At 43.6% G+C, this 22,570-nt stretch overlaps 1 long non-coding RNA gene across 1 annotated transcript in view; it reads right to left on the minus strand.

Moving 5' to 3' along the window:
* The window catches only part of LOC128340453 (uncharacterized), a 28,343-nt gene extending 21,495 nt beyond the window's left edge, over positions 1 to 6,848 (minus strand). Inside the window, exon 1 of the long non-coding RNA XR_008313727.1 lies at positions 6,744 to 6,848. This is a non-coding gene — a long non-coding RNA (uncharacterized LOC128340453). The remainder of the gene's footprint in view (positions 1 to 6,743) is intronic.
* Between the last annotated feature and the right edge of the window lie 15,722 nt (positions 6,849 to 22,570).

Below are 22,570 nucleotides of genomic sequence, written 5' to 3' on the forward strand. Positions count from 1 at the left end.
CTTGATCAGTGCATAAAAGAAATGAGGAAATACTTCACAGTTAAACCCAGAGGCAGGACCACCATTGTGCGGACGGGTTCAAAGAACCCGGGCCACCGTGATCAGGGGCCGTGGCTCACACCCCAGCCACACCCAATGCATCTGATGTCAGGCGTGGCTGGCAGTTCACCAGTGGCAAGCTGAACTGGGGCCGGCAGCAGCTTCCCTACGCTCCTGGTTAAACCTTCATAAAGGACAATTTCTGTTGAAAATATAGGGCACAATCCAACCAAAATTATGCACTGTGAAACACAATCCTAAGCATGTTTATTCAGAAGTAAATCCTTCTGAGTTCAATGGGTATTTCTTTCTAGTAAGTGCATTAAGATTGCAGCTCTAAAGTCCTTTTCAGCTCAGAGGGACACCTAAGAATGTGCTTAAGCATATGCTTAACTCTCTCTCCCTCTCTCTCAGTGAAATCAGTGGGACTTGGAACTTAAAAAATGTTTCGCTTTGTTTGGATCATACCTATAGTAAAAGAAATGGGCCAGTAATGGAAGAACGGAAAGGGGGGGAAGGACAGCTCTATGAAGCAGTAATCAAGGCAAGTCAGTATTTTCTGATCTGTGCAATTTAAATACTTGGAATTGCATAAGGGGAAATATTCGACATGAAGCCGCAGTGCAAAATTTCTGGGCCGTGGGCTTCTCAGCAGACACTGAGGATCCAGGTGCAAGTTACTTTGTGGTTAGAATTGTTGCTGCACTGCCCAGCACAGACATTGGAGAAGTACTGAAGGATGCTACAGGATCCCAAAAGGAAATCTGACCTGTCCCAAGCCACTGGCCTAGAGATTCTTGTGGTCTCTGTCTCCGTTTCAGCAATGGTGAGACTTCAGAATTATCAGCCCCATCATCATCTTTGAAAGTTCTTCTGTTTGATTGCCTTTCCAATGCAAACACAAGCACTGTCTGACAAGGCAGGAAAGAGATGGTGGGGGGGAGCGACCAGGGCTTTGTTCATGGAGAACTAGAAGCAGCTGGGTTTCATACCACCAAGTAGGTCTCCTCTGTGATGTACAGTGACAACCTATTAGGGAATGCTTCATCGGTACTAAAGTGGTTTAAATAAACACAACTGCACATGCTGGCACAGTCTCCGATTATTGCATTGTTTCACAAGCAGCACAGTGCTGTTCTAAGGATTGTGTTCCCGATGCTGAATTTAATTCAGCACTTTGCATGTTTACCTGCATGACTAAATGAATGCCAGAGACACGAGGCAGCGTGAACCCTGCGGTTGCCAGCTCATGAACAAAACTCTGTGCTCTTGCACACACTGCCAGTGGCTGCTCCTCCAACCACAATGAACCCTCAGTCAAACCTCAGAGTTACAAACATGCTGGGAATAGAGGTTGCTTTGAATTCTGAAATGTTCCAAACCCCTTGGAGTTCTTTGCTGCCTGTCACTCACTTTCCCCTGCTTCTCAAGCTCGCTGGTAGAGCTGGAGTGAATGTGCTCCCCAAATCCATCCTCACAATCCTCCTCAGTGAAGACGATGTTGAATATTCCCAGATATTTTAGGGACACTTTAACACTTGCTGAACATGGTCAGTCCATTATTGGCATCTTTAAGATGTTGGATTTTCATATTTGAGCTTGAGCATGGGGTGTTTGCCATTCTTTGATAGCTGATATGCAGTATATTGCATCCTGGAAAATATTTTGTTGTTGTTGTGTGTGATGCAAGGGAATGCAAGTATGCAGTGGTATTGGCTCTTTCAGTATCAGAAGCTGAGTGGATACAGCTTCTGATATATCATATCTGATGCCTGCCAAAACAATCTCCAATGCTGAGGTGACGTTTAGCATTCAATGTGTGAACTTGGATTCTGAATTCTAAATAGTACATTTCAAGATCTGAATGGTAAAATTAGAAATGTTGGCAGATATTGAATTTTGGAAATATAATTTCCATCTTCAAGCTACCTCTGTTCACAGTTCTGCTTCCTGTTACTGCTATTTACTACTACTTCTTCTTCTTCTTCTTCTTCTTCTTCTTCTTCTTCTTCTTCAACTTCAACATCAACATCCCAACCAACTTTCTGCACAATTCTTCCTTTCTTTAAACCAAAGATATTTCCTGATGGAGAGTTTCTTTCTGCAAGCTTCCATGGGCTTGTGCAATGAACTTCATGCAGTTCAACTTAGCTGAGTGTCTAGACCAGGGATGGGCAAACTTGGCCCTCCAGCTGTTGATGAACTACAACTACCAACATCCCCAGCCACAATTTATCTCACAACCAAATGTTAGAGGGAAGGCAGGACTGTGTTCTGGCTCTGCCACTCACACACCCACATGGACAGCACAGTGGTGATCTCCATTACTGAAACTGGGGGCTGGGGCCTCCAACTATATCAAAATGCAGTGCAGGAGCAGCGGAGAAGCAGCCCTCACAGCAGCTCTGCCTGGCCCCTCTTTCCATCTGGCTCTATGGTTAAAAGGGTTGCCAGCAGCCCAGGAGCATATTTAAACAGTGTGGTTGTACAATCAAACAAAAAAAGAAGGTGGGATGGGTTTGGTTATCCTCCTACCTCACTTTTAACCTGGGTAGTGAATCTGGGCTACCCAGGTTCAGCACAGTCGGGTTGGGAGGGCTTCCACTGCCCCAGACAACCCGAGATTCCTGGATTAACCCTCTTCTACCCTGGAATCTCTGATCATGAGAACAGCTTCAGTGTCTGAACAGTTGATCTAGTAACTGCAATGTCATTCTGGCTAAAGAGGTGTGGGGCTTTGTGAGTGATTTTCTTAACATTTTACCTCTGAGGTTTGACTATGATGGGCCCTGGTTTTGTATTCTAGGCATCAATCTACTTTGGAGACAGCATCAGCCAAATAAACACATTATAGCAGGAACTTTCAACCTTTGTTCTACTGGTATGTTCTCTATTTGTGGGTGAGGGGCACTTCAGCAAACACTGTTCTTTGATTGCGTAATGAAGAGAAAAGAAAGGTAACCAATGCTCCTGGTTCTCCTTGCTCTCATCCTAGACACGGAATCAAGCAGCCTATAGGAAAACAGGCTTGCTGGACATATAAGACCACAAGACAGTTTGGCTGAATAAAATGAAATGGTGAAAATAAGAAGCCCAATGGCACCATCAGTCAATGATCAAATGCATGAAGGAGCTTGAAGTTCATGACCCAAAATGTGCTCAAAACTTGAGTTTGAAGTGGACTGTAAAGGAAGGTCTCCTGCCTTCCTGAGCTACTTCCAGCTCCTCCCATGGGCAAAGCAACTTCTCACCAAGAAATATAGACCAGAATCAATAGGGTAACTATCTGCTGTATATACCAGCTTTGAATCAACAACTGGATGAGCTCAATGATGTCAATTTATTGATGTATTACATACATTTATATTAATATATCTTCCTTGATAGAACTCATGGGGTTCACAGGTAGTCTCCCATCTAGGCATTGACCAGAGCTTGGCTCACTTAGCTTCTGCAAGGTGCCTGTATCATGTATCAGGAGGGATGTGTGAATGGGTTCTGTATTGAACCCATTTGACATCAAACAGGGCTGGTTCAGTGGCTCGATATCAAACAACCCCCAAACCAAACTGACTCCTGTTCGGCCCAATCATGGACCGAACAATCCTTGGTCATGTTTGAGGTTTTGGTTTTTTATTTTAAAAATTAAAACTTACAAAAAGAAAGAAATATAACTAACTGCCGCCACTCCAGAGGCCCATTGGGCATGTGCAGTGGCCTCCACAATGGCCGCCACCACAGAGGTGAGGCTCAGAATGGGCCAAAGTCTGTCCAAACAGGGCTTTACGAACCCAAACCAAACTGGGGGGTGTCTGGGAGTGCACAAAACTGAACATGCCCGGTCTGGTTCAAGTCCAGTTTGGACTTGAAGCAAACTGGGCAAACTGGTTTTGTGCGCACCCCTAGTCCTCAGACCATACCCTGAAATTAGCCTTTTCCATTGACTGCAATGTTTCCTATTGAATGAATGAATGAATGAATGAATGAACGTGTTTATTACATGTTCATGGTGCTCTTCTTCCAAGGACCTCAGGTCAGTGTAAATGGATATATGTCTCCATTTTATCCTCACAACAAAATAACATAAAAATATGTTAAATAAAAACAATCCTGTGAAGTAGATTAGGCTGAGGGAGCGTAACTGCACCAACACCTCCAGCAGCATTTTCTGTGAGTTTTCTCTCCCTCAGTGAGCTGGACTGGGTGTGTGGCACAGAGTGGTTGTTGCTTTTGATTCAAATAACAATTTAGACATAAAAGGGAAAGACCCTTGTGTTGTTCATCAAGACTGCTTCTGAACCTGGACTATTCTTCCTTTTAAAAAGCAGAAAGTGGGGTGGGGGGGCTAAGCTTTTGTTAGAAAGAACAGAGAAAATCTGTCCTTAAAGGGGCCACTACCTCCTAGCCACCTTACTTTGTATCATGGTAAGCCACAACGGAGACCAGGGTTATGACCTGCACAGATAACAGTCACAATGTGTGTGTGTGTGTGTGTGTGTGTGTGTGTGTGTGTGTGTGTGTTCATGTTTTACAGCTCAGAGACTCCTTGGGTCCAGGTATCCTTCAAGGAGCTCAGAGCAACGTAGACAGGCTTGTCCTCCTTACTAAATATCTATTAGGTGAGTTAGGTTAGCAGAAACTAGGCTTGTTCACACAGTCATTTGAATCTATGTTTAATGTGAATTACCAACATTGGTGTGATTATGTGAATCCATGCCAAGGTGGTTTATGGCCTGAAGATTCCCACCTTGGCATTAGTTCACACAATCATGCTAATGTTGGTAACCCACATTAAATCAAGATGCAGATTATCATGTGAACAGGCCTACTGATGTGTCGAAAGCAAGCTTTCAGTGGCCTTTCAGCTCTCAAGCCCATAGGTAGCACCAGTGGGGGGAGGATGAAGGGGACAAGTACCCCACTCCCCTAAGACAAGTAGCTTAACCCCTATCTGCTGCATTGTTATCCCTGTGGTAACTTTTGATGTGTGGGACAAAGTTCACCCCTGCTCAGAAATGTACTTTCCCCCTTCCATGGGCCCCTCTCAATATTATTTAATTTCTGGTGCTGCCAGTGTTCAAACCACACACATTTTTTTACAACTGTTTAACAAATTAAAAGAGACAACCAATGCCTCTCTCTTCAAACCAGAACATTTTTTTAAAAAATAATGCTTTCATGGCAGCCTACAATAATTTTTGTCTAATGAAATTCTGTGAGTTCATACTCCATAAATCAGATGATATTTCAGTATCTCGGTAAGTATCTCCTGCAAACAGATGACATTCAGGAAGTTCACAAACATTTTGAACTCGTAACCCTTCCCCTTCTTCATGAAGATACTGTTGTCAAAGTCACTAGAAGAGTTTAGCCAAGAACTTTGGTCCCATGGACCAGCTCCAGGCCAACTGGCTTTGTTAGCCAATTGTGGCCCACTGACAATTATTACTGTTTTAATGTTTTTTTGTTGTTGTTGTTCAATTTATACATCACCCTTCCTAAGGTGGCTTAGGGCAGTTTACATTAAAATGTAAATTACTACTTGAGTAATTTAATTTTTAATTAATTAATTAATTAATTAATATTATTATTATTATTAAATTAAATTACTGCTGGAGTCCAGTAGACCTATTAGAAAGAAGTATTATGCTTTCTGCTATGACCTTTGGCTAATGCTGTTGTTATATAATCCTAGTATAAACAAATAATGGGAGTGCTAGCAAACCATTCCTGGAAAGTAAATGTTAAAATATGGTCTCTATGTGAAATTAGGAACCTCTCTGTGTTTTTGAATGAGATGTCTACGAGAACCTAGAGCGGGTGACACTTTTTCAGCTGACAGGGGTGTGTGTGTGTGACAGACAGAAGCTCCATGGGCAGGGGCGTAGCAAGGTTGGAGTGGGCCCAGAGACAAGATTTTAAAATGGCCCCCCCCCCAAAGTCCAGGGCCTCCGCACACCCCAGGCCCCCAAGGATTTAAGTCTGATATTCCAAAATAAGTATGCTGCCTGCAAATACATTTCACTGAATACACACACACACGTCACAATATATAGTGATATACATTGAGTACTATACATTTGTATTACTTTTAATGCCTAGAACACACTAGAAAGATGAATTATTAAAATGGGCCCCTCGCTGCAGATTAGCAAAGGAGACTTTCAACCATGCAGGGTGAACCTATGTTTGTTTTCTCAGAATTCTGAACAAATTCAGTCAAGTTTGATTGCAGGAGGTTTTTCACAGGAGGATTTTAAAGCCCTTTAAGACACCTCTCCTCTGGAATGGAGGTGCTGCATTCACATGTTGGCCAGATTTACCCTGAAGTCCCTGCAAGTTATTGGGGAGCAGTTCACACACAAGAAAAATAAAATAAAAGCACCATAAATGCTTCACAGTTCTCACTCAGACCTTCTGGGTTGCAAAACAACTTGAACATAAGTGCATTTATAAATAAATGAATGAATAAATAAAATTAATAAAATACTGTTCCAGAAGTTTTTGCAATTTTCTGCCATGAAACAAGCCACTTATAGGACTTTTTAGATAGTTTTTTTTAAGCCAGTAAATTTTCCAAGCTGTTTAAAAATAAATATTCAGAGACTTCTCAGTCTCTCCCCCCCATATCAAAGCCCTATGGCAAGCAGATCCCTATATATCCGGGTGGGGAAGGTAACCACAAAAAGGAGTTCACACTCTACCTGGCAGCAAGGGGTCTTCTGCTGCAGAGAACAGTGGAGGCCTCTCTGGCTGCCTCCTCCTTCCTGGCTGGCTTGAGCCCTACTGGAGTTCAGGCTTCACAGAGGCCTACACGGAGGCCTCCGTGGAAGCCCCGCCCACCCGCCGATCAGCTGAGAGGCGGGAGAAAAGGAGCTCTTGGCAGCTTGTCTGCTGCCTGGATTGCCGGCCAGGAGAACAAGCAGGAGAGACGGCGAAGAGGGCAAGTGGCTGAGGGGCCTTGGGGCTGGGCAGGGGGCAATGGGGAGTCACGTGAGGTGCCTCTGGGGTGCCCCTCCAGGCAGTGGGGCCCCCAGACAACTGTCTCCCCTTGCCCGATCATTGTTACGCGCCTGTCCATGGGTTGCAATTGCAGCAGTGGGGAGGGGAGGGTTGCCCAAGGTGCTCATGGAGCGGGGGTGTCATCTGCCTTCCAAGAGTGCCTCCACTCACATTTTGCTTGAATATTTGTAAATAAAACAAATATGACATAAGCCTTTAGTGCTCGCTCATCCAAAAACAGCCAATCCCATGCTGCTTCATCTGGAACTTCTCAACACTGGGGGAAGCTGAGAGAGCTTAGCATTTATTTTCTTAATAGCAGAACTTTTGACTAAATTCCTAACCAAAGTTAAGTACTTGTAAGGCCCACTGATTCCAACCATTTCTACTCGTGGTAATTGATGTGAAATGACCTATCGATAAATTTGGATATGATGGACTGAAAACATGTGTCCAAATCAATGTATCCTGGATTACTCAACCTATTTTTTTAATGAGACATTCAGGATATTTTGTGCAACATTTAGTGAAGTTAGACAAAGAGGGCAGCAACAAAAACAAAGTAAAAATAACGCACTGGTGCGAACATATTTTATTTTAAGATCTGAATGTGTTTCAAGCAACAGCATTAGGGGTCTGTATTTATTTATTTTTATTTTTATTTGATTTCTATACCACCCTTCCAAAAATGGCTCAGGGCAGTTTACACCGAGAAATAACAAATAAATAAGATGGAGAAATCAGGAAAAAAAAAACATGGTATTTTTTTAATGCTATAACAAAATTAATGTTATTTGAAAAAGAAACAAAACTGCAAAATCCAGGAATTAAACAAAATGAAACAATGGTCAGACAATTTTTTTGAAAAATCTTAAAAACACAAAAATCCAAACTGTGTTGATTTCAGTACTTCTTTATTTTTTCCGTGGGGATGGGAGGGAATGGTTATTATGGCTTGGCCTTCAGAGAGAATCAAAACTACCACACTGCTGCAGGACTCTTAAGCCCACTTCTTTAATCCTATTCAGACAGTAGGTTGTGTGTGTGCATAGGGGTCTGAACACATGTACATGTTTTTGTGTGAATGACTGTGCATGGGTTCATTTTCAAAGTGATCTTTTTAAATCCAGGAGTGGAGGCCCCCTCAAAAGCAGAGTACAGATAGGAAATGGATCACTGTGCACACACTGTACATAATGTGTGAATAACTGTACATGCATACAGATTTGTATGCGTGTACATAGATTGTACATACATTGAACATGCCATGTGAGTGGGGCCTATGCTTTCTGTCTTTTAAATTTCCTATTATGAGATCTGGAGTCAGAACACATCATTTTTATTCTCGGGCTATGCATACAATACTCAATATATAGGAACTGTTGTTTAAAATAATTGCTGGGGGAGGAACTCGGGAGCCCTCTGATTGTGACTTTGGATGAAATATAGGTGAAAGGTAATTGGGCTCAAGAAAATCTTGAAGGGCTGTTATTTTATTCTGCTGAAATATTACTCCTTATCCGAATACTCAAGTGAAGACAGCACAAAGCTAGTAGCAAGCCAAATCCACCCTCAGTGGAGCCAAACTAATGGAGTAGTGATCTGATATATACACGGTCTCTGGACTGCTAACTGTATGGTTAAATTCAGTGAAGTGAAAGTGGTCTAACCTCAGTATGCAACAATTGAAACAAGCCTCACTCTATGACCAGCAGGTGGCACATTTTCTTCAAGATTGTTCCTCATGCAGAGCTTTTTAAGATCCCACTCCATGAAAACTTTCTTCTTGTACAGCTTTTACACAACATGATGTATCTTAAATAACTTCGAGGACCTGGCCTTAAACTGCTAATAAGAGGTATTGTCTTGCTTAGAGCTGAAACTCTCTTGTAAACATGACACATTTGGTATTTCTGATCACCTGGCATCAGGAGGTAGAGGCAACTCCTGGCCGATGACCTTTTGTGAAAGCAGCACTTCAAACAGAAGAAGCTATATTAAGAGTCAACTTCCTTTGCTTTCGTGAGTTTCAGCTGAGTTCTTAACATTACATCTATGATGATGTCCATGTGCATGCATTTCTTTTTATAACATCAGAACTTCAAAAATAATCATTTATCTTTAGAGACAACCAGGCACAGGAAATATAAAGTGACGTTACTAAGTGAACCCAATGATGAAAGTTTGTTTGATGTGTATCAATTTGAACTCCTGACCTAGAAGTGAAACCTCCTTAGCCTCTATTGTTGCTGACATCCACTGCTGGCATCATTAGGACCCAGTGGTCCCCATGACCAGGAACCCGGCTCTAATTTGGCAGATTGTAGGGGAAGGAGGAGATGCCATCATTACCTCCAGAAGCTTACACAATGTGTGAAGGATGCCATCAGAGGTTGTTCTGAAATGCTCTTTGCTTCTTGTGGTCTTGTGCTGGTCTTGTGGTAGCAAGCATGACTTGTCCCCTTAGCTAAGCAGGGTCCACCCTGGTTGCACATGAATGGGAGACTTGGTGTGTGAGCACTGTAAGATATTCCCCTCAGGGGATGGAGCCGCTCTGGGAAGAGCAGAAGGTTCCAAGTTCCCTCTCTGGCTTCTCTAAGATAGGACTGAGAGAGATTCCTGCCTGCAACCTTGGAGAAGCTGCTGCCAGTCTGTGTAGACCCTACGGAGCTAGCTAGACCAATGGACTGATTCAGTTTATGGCAGTTTCCTGTGTTCCTATGTTCTTTTAAGTTAAATAAGGAATATCTAAGGGAATATCTTACAGTGCTCACACAGCAAGTCTCCCATTCATATGCAACCTTGGTGGAACCTGCTTAGCTAAGGGGACAAGTCATGCTTGCTACCACAAGACCAGCTCTCCTCTGTCAGTGTGTGGCAGTGTGCGCAAGCAATGACAGTGTGTGCAAGCAAACTCCCCACCCCACCACCCCCCAAAAACCCCAACACCACCACTACTACACATATTTAACTATTCTGAAATTTTAAAGGTTTGAATATATGGAATTTCCATGGGCTGGTTCTCACAACTAATCTCATGCTAGTTAGCCAGGAATCAGAGGTTCCTGGACATGTGCACTCCTGCCGAGTGTGCCAAGAGAACTCGGGGATCTTTGGGGGATCTCAGACTGGCGTCGCATCAACCCCAGAATGAAACTGAGAATTATGATCTGAAGCTCGGAATCAAGATCTGAAGATCAGAATCAAGGTTGGAATCAAGATCTGAAGTTAGCTTCAAATATGAGGTTCCAAAAAAACCATCTGAGTCTCCATGGCATACTCTGCGGGAGTGCACACAGGGTGGGGACAACCTCCAGTTCCCAGCTAACTAACATGAGACTGATCATGAGAACAAGTCAGTCAGCGGTCTGCTACTGAAGTGAAGCAAGTTTTGCCCTGTAAGCTGCCTGATTGGAAGACAGAGTGGGGATCAAATGTAAACTCTTCTGAGCTCTGTAGCAAAGTATACATGTAACAAACCAATAAGGAAGTATGTAATATAAGAAATGTGATTGGTAGAAAAGCAGTGAGATGCTATCATAACATGATTACTTAAGCTAGAATCTTATTTGCTGTGTACTGGAAGGGGGGAAAGGTCCCAAGAAGGGGTGAATGGGAAATCAAAGTGCACACTCATGCTGTTTTACCCAACTTTTAACTCGCAGCGTACCAACCAAGGATAGAAGACAACGTTATAATACATGTTCAAGAAGTTGATAAACCTTTATGGATTCTTCAGAAGTAAGCTTGTCTGCAGATTCCAACAGGTTAATGGAGGGAATTATACTTTCGACTTACTATGACATTCATTATCCGTTTTGTGCATGCTCTATATGCTATAAAGATGTAGACTTAAAGTGTGGGCTTATACCTAGCAATACATTCAGTTGAGTTAAATGGAATTATTTCTACATGGTGGCCATGATCCACATGTGTGCAAGAAACAGATCCACATGTGCTTTATGGTGACCCAGACATTTCTCTGTGGGCAGCTATCCTCTGATAAACCCTCCAATGGATCTATTTATACATTCTCCAAAGTTTAATCAGCAATTTGAACATTGCTAGAGAGCTGCTCGGAAGGAAATGCCAGGCTCATGAGCTTTGGCATGTGTAAGTCATCTTACTAACAGCATAGCCCTATGCATGTTGGCCAGAAATCCAACTGAGTTCTCAGAGATTTACTCCCTAGGAGAGTGTTTGGATTTCCACCTGAGTAACATCCAAGTTGTTCGGGATCCAAATGCAAGGTTCTAGGGTCAAAATATGAATATGGAAAATAGAATATGTCCACTAAAAAGCTGTGCACCCACAGTACTTTGAACAGTGAGTGACTGCTTTAGCTGTGATGCAAAGAACATGCGAAATAGGTGCAGTGGGTGTTTGGTATAATAAGTGACTACATTTCTACTGATGTATAAAATGCAGGTCCTAGATCAGAGGAAAAATGAGCTTCCAGACGTAGCAATGTCTTCTGTGCCTCTTAAAGGTGTGTGAAGCTGCCTCTCCCATCACAGGGCCCTGGAGCTCTTCTTGTTTCTCCCTCTTTCCCTGCCAAGAAAACTTAAAAGGGGACAGAAGCATGCCCAAGCCCAAGCTGGGCAGCCTCCAGCCAGGCCCACCTTTTCACTTGATGCTCACCATGCTGATTCAGGCTGATTTATATACCACCCATCCTAAAGTGGCTTACATTAAAAAAGAAAGAAAGAAAACGTTTACACCAGATTAAAATTAAATCAAAACAAGATAACATCAAAAGCCAGGTTAAAAAGATGGGTCTTTAAGGCTCTCCTGAAGGCCTCCAAGGAAGATAATCTTTTCATGTCCACAGGGAGCACATTCCACAACCCAGGGACAACAACTGTGAAGACCCTGTCCCAGGATACCACAGGATAAAACAATAGCACCCACAAGGAAGGATGAAATCTCAGTGTGACGAGACACTAGGCAGATTCGGACAGTATTCTGAACTGGCCCCTCAAACACAGGAGCCTACCTCATGTGATTTCCTTCCCTCATGCCACTGGGTATTGTTGTGAAGTGCTCAGCCAACAAACAGGTGTGGCGGAGGTGATGAGGGCCTCCACCAAGCACCTCAAAGTGGAGGAGAACTGGTCTTGTGGTAGAAAGCTCAAATTGTCCCCTTTACTAAGCAGGGCCTACCCTGGTTTGCATATGAATGGGAGACTACAAGAGCACTGAGCATTGTAGAATATAGCCTTCAGGGGATGGGGCCGTTCTGGCAAAAGCACCTGCATGCTTGCATGCAGAAGGTTCCAAGTTCCCTCCCTGGCATTTCCAAGATTGGGCTGAGAGAGACTCCTGCCTGCAACCCTGGAGAAGCTGCTGCCAGTCTGTGTAGACAATACTGAGCTAGATGGACCAATGGTCTGACTCGGTATATGGCAACTTCCTGTGTCCCTATGTAAAGTATCTTCAATGGATCTGTATAGTCAGTGCCAGCCTGACATACAAAGCAAGGAAGCACCAGTGCAGCAAGAGGAGCAGGCTAACAGCACTTCCCAACCAACTTTGCCAGCACACTGTGGAAGGGGCCATTTTTGATGCCCTCCCCTTCCCTAGGAAGCCGTCTGTGCCACCTGAACGTATGTGCTGCTCCTCTCACCACACCAGTGGTTCCTTGCTTGGTAAGTCAGTCAGTGACTGACAACTGTGGGAGATTTCGGCGGGGGGGGGGACACTCACATGTCATTCTTAATTTCCTTCATAAATGCCAACCAAATGGCCAGTCGTCATGCTCTTTCTGTGATGTTTGTCTGGGCAAAGTCTCAGTGACAAAAACAAAAAGAAAGGAAAGGAAACAGAACTGTCACTGAAGTCAGTAGTGTGTCACTGCTTCCAATGAATGGGCAGGAAGCACCGGATGCTGAAGCGAAGCAGATGTAGGCCTGATCAGTGGCTGAATAGCAGACCACTGGGTACCCCACATAAGTCACTCTGAGCTTTCTTATGAAAGAGACAGGGGGAAACCATGAGAGGACAACACATACGGTTGTGCTAAACAAGCCGTCTCACTCACTCTCTTGTGCTTCCTACCTTCCTCTGATGGTAGGAATATGGGACAGGAATTTCTCTAGTGTGGCACCCAGTTGTGGAATCCCTTGTCCCCGTAGGCAGAGAATGCCACAACTGGACATCCATTTAGCTTCCTCCTTATTGTCTTTTTTGCTGCATTCTAAGTACCATTTTTTAAGGCATGCAACTTGGCTAAATGCTTATCTGTTGGTTCATATTGTTTTATCTGCTGTCTCGGTTTCTATTGCCGTTGTGCTAGTGGCTGACATACTGCACAGTGGTACATCTGTCTTGCACTTTGCATGCACACAGGCTGCTCATATGCAAAAAAGACATTACACCAGAGTAAGCCCATAGGAAATAATGGACTTACTCCCATATAATATCATTTATGCAGTTTTTGAGTGCATTCAATGTTACTGGACTGAAGTACCATTGTGCAGTAGATTTGCCATTTTTAAAAATGGTGTAGTATGTCTGTCATTATTTTTTAAAATAGTGTTTAAGCTTAGGTGCTTCCTAGAAGCAGAAAAGCAGGAAAGAAATCCTCCTATAAATAAAAATAAATAAACATAACATAACATAACTCCTGTATTCAAAAATTAAGAGCTTCAACAGCATATCAGAACAGACAAGTGACACTGTTCTTGTTTCACAGCCTTGATAAGATGAATGGTGTGAAGGTAAAAGGAGATGATGGTTTGATCAAGAAGTAGTGAGGCTAAAGAGAAAGGAGAGTTAACTAGGACATGAGATTCGTTTTATTAATTTGATTCTGCACAGTACAAGGAATCTAAAAGACCAGGGTTTCCTTCATGTTTCTTTATCAGAAACCACAACAGATTAAATAATCTTCATATGATATGTATTAGCACCTTGTATACCCAACCTTATTTATTTATTTATTTATTTACTTAATTACTTACCTATACCCAGCTCACAAACTTAATATAAAGTTTTAAACAATAAAACACAGCATAGAATAAAATCAATTAAAGCAAACTCCATTAAAAACAAATAAAAAATAAAATAAAATAAAATAAAATACAAAGTCCATCCATTTATCATTAAAAGATTTTAAAAGCCTCTCTAAACAGAAAGGTGTTGAGATCTTTTTTTAAAACAACAACAACAACAACAACAACCTAAGGGAGGGAGCGTGGTGAAGTTCTTCTGGGAAGGCATTCGATAGCTGAGGGGCTACTCCTCAGAAAGCCCTGTCTCTTGTCCCCACCAACTGAATTTCAGTCAATGGTGGGGCCACGAGCAGGACTCAAGATGATGGAACCAACAGCCCTGGCGAATTCATATGGGTGAATGCATTCTGCCCTGGCCCCAAGCTGTGTAGGGCTTTAAAGGCCAAGACCAACACTTTCAATCAGGCCCGGAAGCAAATTGGCAACCAGTGATCCTTGACTAGCACCCACAAGCATCCTTGCAGCAGCATTCTGGACCAGCTGACATTTCCAAACCATCTTCAAGGGCAGCCGCCAGTAGAGTGCATTGCAATAATTCAATCTGGGTGTTGTCAGTGCATGAATAATTGAGGTCAGCCCTGACTTCTCCAGGTAGGGGTGCAGTTGGCCTACCAGCTGTAGCTGATAAAGCACTCCTGCACACTGCCACCACCTGCGCCTCCGAAGACAGTGTCGAGTCCAAAATCACCCTCATGCTCTGAACTTGGTCTTTCAGGAGGAGTGTGACTCCATCCAGGAGCAGATTAACTCACCACTCCGATAATCAGTTTTACCAACCCAGAGCACTTCCATCTTATCTGGATAAAGTTTCCATCCAATCCAATCCCCCATCCAATCCAGAGCAGTCTGCAGACACCAGTTCAGGACATTCATGGCCTGCCTGGTGTTAGCTGACTTATTGGTAGAGCTGGGTATCATCAAAATACTGATGATACCGTAGCCCACATCTATGGATGACCTCTCCCAGTGGTTTCATGTAGATGTTAAACAGCATAGGCGACAGAACAGGACCCTGTGGCACCCCATAAGCCAATGGCCAAGGGGTCAAGCTGGCATCACACTCCCCCCTGTCTATCTCACAACATAGGTCATCCACCAGGGCCACCAAGGCAGTTTCTGTCCCATATCCAGACTAGTTTCTTTAGTTTAGTGCACTTTTAGTTCAAACCAGTTGCTTTAGTTCATACTAGTTGCTTTATATGTAGCCAGGGGCGTAACTACTATTAGGCAAGGGGAAGCGGCTGCCTGGGGCCCCCCATGACTTGAGGGGGCCCCCAGAGGCAAGTCACATGACTATATATTGTGAAGTGTGTGTGTGTGTGTGTGTGTGTGTGTGTATCAGCGAGGGGCCCATTTTAAAATTTTGTCTCTGGGCCCACTCCAGCCTTGTTACGCCCCTGTATGTAGCCCAAATGTTTAAGTGTTTGTATCTGTGACATTTGCACTAAGGCAACTGAGAAGGTTGTGTGCACATCTGCTTATATGAGCTGAGTCCTAAAGATTAACTCATCATGAGGAATCTGGTAGGTGGACCACGAGGCCAGGAAGAGTCCCTGCTGGGGTGGGTGCTCAGGTTTAGACTCTGGCGGATCTAAAAATGAAAAAGAGTTTTAGAGCTCAGGGAAGCCACTTAAAAGACATCTTTCTATGTACAATTTTAGAGCTCAGGGAAGCCACTTGAAAGATGTCTTTCTATGTACACTATGTATACTTTCCATGTACACTTTCTATGCAGATAGTGTACTTAAACAGGGGCGCTTGACTGATCTTAGATAACATAACAGAGCATAAGCTAGGTGTCAGTCTTTGAAGTATATAGGATCCAAACTGTTCAGCACTTTGCATTATACATGGAATACTATCACACTCTAGAATATCCTTCATACAACAGCTGGAACACAGGTGTAAATATGTTCCCAGTGACCCAGCCGCCTTAGGAGTAGGGATGTGCAAACAGGTTTGATGTCGAATATGTTCAGTGTCAAACCAATTGGTTTCGACTGTTCGGGGTCGAACCAAACCACCCCCTGTTCGGTCCAACCCTGGATCACCCCCCACCCATGGGTTCACGTGTATGTTTTTTTTAATGTAATTTGTTTTTAAACTTACCCCCTACAGGGGAGTTGTCTGAGCCGGCAGGAGGGGGGTCAGCGGAGGTGTCCCCCCCCCCGCCGCTGGCCTCCCTTAGTCCATAAATTGGCAATTCGGCCATTCTTTGGCCGGTTTTCGGCCTTTCCCCCCAGCACGGCAGCCGTTTTGGAGACTGCTGCACCTGCGCAATGGGCCTCTGAGTATCCTGGGTCATGCCCAGATATCGCAACTCCCCCAGAGAGGGTAAGTTTAATTTAAAAAAAAAAAAAAAAGCTCATGAACTACCCCCCTGGACAAACTGGCCTGGTCCAGTTCAGACTCAAAATGAACCAGACTAGCCAGTTCCATGCACACCCCTACTTAGGAGCTCAGTTGTCCTGTTCTCTACACCAATCAAAACTTCCAGAGGAACAGTCATCAAGGTTCTGCCTTCCATTAAGGCACATTGTGGAAATCCAATTTTGACATTTGAAAGGAATAAATGGCCATTCCTAGGACTGTATCTGAAGGAGAAGACTGCAGCCTCCTTACCGGATGGAGCTGTTTGCAGTGCACGTTACACTGTGTAACTATATTGCACTGTATAAATGCTGACAATCCAGTGCTTACTCAGAAATAAGCACCAGTGGGAACTTCCAACTGTTCTATCCATCCTCACATAGTCTTTGTCAACTCTACTCTATTCAAAAACTAGTGTCATGGGGGTGGAGAATATCAAAGATGCATCAAATCCATTTAATACTTGTAGGGTCAGATGAGCATCCAGGTGCAGATAGACATCCAAATATGCATCCACATCAATATGCTGCCTTGAGTGCAGCATACTGATGTGGAACATATTGATTTTAGAGATCATGCAGTATATAAAAATGATAAACAAATCATTGTCATCTTGATAACCATATATCAAGTCCTCTTGATACAGATTTCCTTTAGAAAGGTTGCAAATTCATTTAATACAATCATCGTTGTCATCAACATCAGCTACACACCTGGAAACCTACTTCTGTGCAGGCTTCTCTTTTCTTGGAATGGAGTATATCAATGCAGACCCAGAAATGTAGGCATGCTTATGTGCTATGGAAATCGAACAGGTTTAAGCAGGTAAATATTGTGCATGCATTGAATGGAATAGGAATGAGAAAGGCATAGCTGTGCATTGGATTGTGGCCCTTGTATTTACAGGCATTTTGAGAAGCTGGTATTTGACCTGATCAACTGTAATAGCTCCAAAGGAACCACTGAGTCATTACAATCCATCAAATAAATGGCTGTTTAGGGACATCTAAATCCTCCGATTATTTGACTGCTGCACAGGCTATACTAAAAGGGGCTGGGGAAGAGAGCCCCAAATCTGCAGGCAAAACATCTGCAGCCATATAAAACCACTCATGCATATTCACGCTTATGCACAGCAGTTCGATTAAATGGTCATTTTGATCTCAAATACTCCAAGGTATCCAGTTCACACTCTAAATGACTTACTAGTAAATGATGCATTTTTAGCAAAGAAGGCTTTTTATAGAATGGTTTTTAAAGTAACATTTATAGGACTTGCATTGATTGGGTGTGGGCATGTGTGTGCGCGTGTGGGCATGTGCACACGTGCATGCACTTTAGATTCTGTACAGCCCGATAATTCTTTGTCTGTTCTGTTACTAATTATATTCTTTGATGTCTTCTCTTTTTAATAGATCGGGCCGATTCCATAAAGTGGAGGGCTATAAAATATACCGCAGTGTTCTCCAAAGCTCAGCACTGACTTCCTTTTGTTGCATTCTTGTAACATAAAAACAGATAGATGGTTTCCTCTTGAAAAAAACAAAGAAAGAAAAGAAAGAAAAGAAGCTCACTGACTCCTGGGAAGAGCCTTAGGATGCAAAATTGAACCTGAATTTCATTTTTATAGCCACTATAAAATCCTAAAAATAGGAAATAATAATGGAAATGCTGACTTCAATGGCAGCCGTATGAGGATCATTATACTACAGCACTAATCCTCAGTTTGAAAAATGTGAGATTGAAAAGAGGAGCATTTTACATTGCTGACTCTATACTTTGAGACTGTTCAGACAAGCAGCCCTATCCAGGTAGGGCTCTTCATAAGAAGCATCAGGATTGAGGCTGATCCTGGCACGGCCTCCACAGGTAGCCCAGAAATTTAACCTGACCTTTTACCTGGGCAAAAAGACGCGAGTGTCCCCTTTTACCCAGGTACGTGGTTATGTATATTGGTCGTGTGTGTGCTCGGTCTGCACACAGCCTCAGCAGACACAGATCTGGGTACCTAGTGTCCAACTCACAGGGGAATCTCTCAATGCACTGTGCTCCTTGCACGGTGCATTGTGGGATATCTGGATGCCTGAATGCATTTTCCCAGCCTCCCAAATGCTGCGTGGCTCACAGCAGCGCTGGTCATGTGGGTGCGTGAACCACGCAGCTCGGATTGGAGTTGGAACATCTGGAGGAAAGGTACGTGCTATCCTGATTTTCCCCCTACCCAAAGATGACTCTGAATTTAAGATGCCCCCCCCAAAAAAATACAGGTTAAATAGAGGTTAAAGGTAAAGTGTGCCATCGAGTTGGTGTCGACTCCTGGGCGTTTTCCAGACTAGCTGCTCTACAGCAGCAAAATGCCTCCATTCAGGCAAGCCGCATTCAAAACATAAAAAGCAGGGGGAGCAGTCTCACAGCAACTAACAACCCGAAAAAACAGCCACTTCCTTATGACGGATATACAACATCCTCGCTCTATATCGCAGCAAGGCATTGGCAATGTGAACGGCACTCTGCTGTCTGCGTAGGGACTGTGGTGTCACAACACAGGAAATGTTAAAGCACACTTCCGAGTTCCGATGTGACCCCATTTGCAGGGTCTAATCTGGAACGCACCCTGTCGACCACAGAGCCCTCTGATTCTTCTTTGGTAGAATGCAGGAGGGGTTTACCATTGCCATCTCCTGCACAGTCTGAGACGATGCCTTTCAGCATCACTATTTATCTGAAAGAAATGAGACTCTGAATTTGTCGGAACACCCCCCCCCCCATTTCTAAGATCAAAGAACCTGGTGAGGGGTCTCAGCCTTGGCCCCAGCCTTCTGCCTCCTGCAGGGACACAACTGACCAAGAACCACTGTCATCAGCACGACAAATGGAGACCACCCTAGATGTTGTCCCCATGGCAGTGCACAGACTTAGCAGAGTGTCAACTGCCGCACAAGCAGTTGTGCTTGAAATCCCAGAAACTCCAAAGAACATGCTCCATTTGAATAATGTATGTGGTGTGTGCAGCAACTATGGCAACTAAGCAAGGCCGAGCCCTTAGGTGAAGTCTGGCTTTGCCCCCTCCCATTCAGTTAGAATTCTATTCTCTAATGTACAAGAGGATAATTTTAACTGGATGTGGGTAGGTGTCAAAGTCAAACCCCTACTAACTGGGCAAAGAGGCACCTTTTACCATGGTGATTCTCTTTATTTAGCAGGGGGAGAGTAACTGGCCCTATCCACCCCCAGCACAGTACTTCCAGTGACTGCTGCTGGTGTCTATCTTATGTTTCTTTTTGGAATGTGAGCCCTTTGGGGACAGGGAGCCATCTTATTTGTTTTATTTCTCTTTGTAAACCGCCCTGAGCCATTTTTGGAAGGGCGGTATAGAAATCGAATTAATAATAATAATACTTGGCAGCTGGCATTGGCTGAGGCAGGCGGTTGTGAGGAAGGAGATTGTTGCTTTTAAAATCCATAAATCCTACTGCTGGCATCTCATGCTGCTGCCCAGGTCCACATGGCGCCCACCCACCCCCCTCCATTCACCTGGCCAATGGGCATGCACAGCAGTTATTTGTGGGGTTTACTCAGTTTGCCTGCCCCCCCTCATGCCCCCCATGCCCCCCCAATGATTGGTGCCCCAAATGACCAGCTAGGTCTGGCTAATGGATGGGCAGTAGATGCCTTCACCTAAAGCATCTGCTTTAAATAGTTGCGCCCCCCCCCCCCCCCCGCAGACAGAGAGGTTCTTGAAAGACTAGATGCACTTTGGAAAGATTTTAATAACCTGGAGCAATGTGTTAGTAGCAGGGACAAAGAGGGGAGTATGGATAAGCAATGGATCTTCTTCTTCTTTTTGACAATTTAATTCAGAGTTTTAATAAAATAAATTTAAACAGAGAATCAGTTTTTAATTTTTGCCTCTTCTTGATGTAGTTTTTATTTTAAAAAATCACTGCAGAACTAGACTCTTTAACTTTGTGCTATCTTTAAATAATTACTTTTGATTTGCATTCTGTTTACCTTTACCAGTGATAAATCCAATTCTTTTTCTAATAGCCATGAAGAAACAGTTTTAATTTATGTTCAATGTTATGTTATTTTGGACATTTGCACTTCACGGGGAGCCTTCAAAATTTGTTGAACACAGACATTTGGTTGGAATTTTTTTTTAATGTGAACTGTGAATTAAAAATGTAATTTTAAAAAACAATCAGAAAAATTTGTACCTTTGCTTACTGTAATAGAAAACCTGTGGAACTATAAACATCTGGCAATCATCTGGCTGGGCTAAAGATTATGGCACATGGTTAGGAACATCTTGTGGGAAATAGTACAAGTCTCCTGTACTTTTTAACAGATGCACAGAAGAGGGAATTTCAATGGATGCAGCTTTTCTTACTACTACTACAGCTACAACAACAAATATTTATATACCACTTTTCAACAAAAGTTTTCAAAGTGGTTTACACAGAGAAGGAAGGAAAGACGGAAGGATCCCTGTCCCCAAAGGGTTCATAATCTAAAAAGAAACATAAGTCACTGGAGGGATGCTGTGCTGGGGGTGGATAAAGTCAGTTGCTCTCCCCCTGATAAATAAGAGAATCGTCATATTTAAAAAGGTGCATTTTTACTCAGGGATTCCTCCTGCATGACAAGTTGCACCTGCTGAACCTCCCTCTTCTGTGTATCTATCAGAAGTACAGGAGACCTGTCCTCTTTCCCATATGACAGCCCTACACATGGAGTGCTGATTATCTGCTGCCCTCTTTCTTTGGAGATCATGGTGATCCCACCTATGTCAAATTCCCAGTGAGTCACTCGTCTGCCTGGGTCCTAGAAGTTTGGCTTTCCGACAGTGTCATAGTGAGTCCGCAGTTTCCCATTCTTTATGGTGCAGATGTTCTACAGGGAGAGCAAATGAGTGAGTCTCAACACTGCATTACCTCCTCATTGCAAGAAAAAGGAGGGTAGTGTGGTTCTTCTCATTGCTGCAGGCAATACAATGTGCCTCTGGGTACACAGTGGTGGTATTGTGGTGTGTGTGCATCACTGGTGTGCAGTTGACTAAGGATGGCATCAGCCACTTCGCTCATGCCACCTGCCCAATGTCATGCAGGTGGAAGGCGCTTCAGACACCAAACCAAACCCTGCTCTAGAGGTTTCGTGACATTCTGGAACACAGCTTTCCCTTAACCTGTCCAGGGCCTTCTGGCTCTGGCTTATGAATCTGCATGCTCTTGCTTGGACTGCATCAAGCATGGTTCAAACATCTCAGTAGTCTTCTCCTCTCTGTCCTCCTCATGACTAGGAAGGCAACAGCAGGTGGAGTTGCTTTTGCATTGGCAATAGCTGGATCTGCATTAAGCATGAATTACTGAATGATCTCCATGCTGGCCTAGAACATACATTACTACTACTATTACTATTTATATTTTCAAAAGAGGTTTTCAAAGCAGTTTACTGGCGGGGGGTGGAGGGTTCCCTGTCTCCAGAGGCCTTACAGTCTAGCAGGGGCGCAGCAAGGTTGGAGTGGGCCCAGAGACAAGATTTTAAAACGCCCACCCCCTCACTGAAGCTCAGCTCATGAAGTAAAGAAATCTTAAATGAGGCTGAATAGTGGTAACACAAAGCATAGTAAAATGTATATATATATATAACCTATGTGCCACAACAGAACATCCTCCTAAATTATTTTTTAAAGGTTTTGTAAATTGTGGACGATGCAAGTCATTTAATGGTTCTAGAGAAAGACATGCTCCTCTGGTAGCTCCAGGTCTTAACACTCACATCAGTTTCGGAGGATGAATACAACTGAAGGAAGCCCGGGCGGAAGTGTGGCTGGGAGAGTCAGTCATGTGATTTGCCCCAAGGCAGTGGGCCCCCAGACAACTGTCTCCCCTTGCCCTATTATAGTTATGCCTGCAGTCTAGAAAGAAACACAACACAGATAACAGCAACAGCCACTGAAAGGGTGCTGTGCTAGAGTTGGATTGGGCCGGATGCTTCCCCCCTGCTTAATATGAAGAGAATCACCACTTTGAAAGGTGCCTCCCTCATATGACAGGGCCCTTTCCATGGTTGCCCGCAGACTGTGGAACTCCCTACTAGAGGATATTTGATGTGCCACTTCACTCCCCGTCTTCTTTAAATCTGCC

The sequence above is a fragment of the Hemicordylus capensis genome, chromosome 1 (genome assembly GCF_027244095.1).
Source record: "Hemicordylus capensis ecotype Gifberg chromosome 1, rHemCap1.1.pri, whole genome shotgun sequence".
Classification (NCBI taxonomy): Eukaryota; Metazoa; Chordata; class Lepidosauria; order Squamata; family Cordylidae; genus Hemicordylus; species Hemicordylus capensis.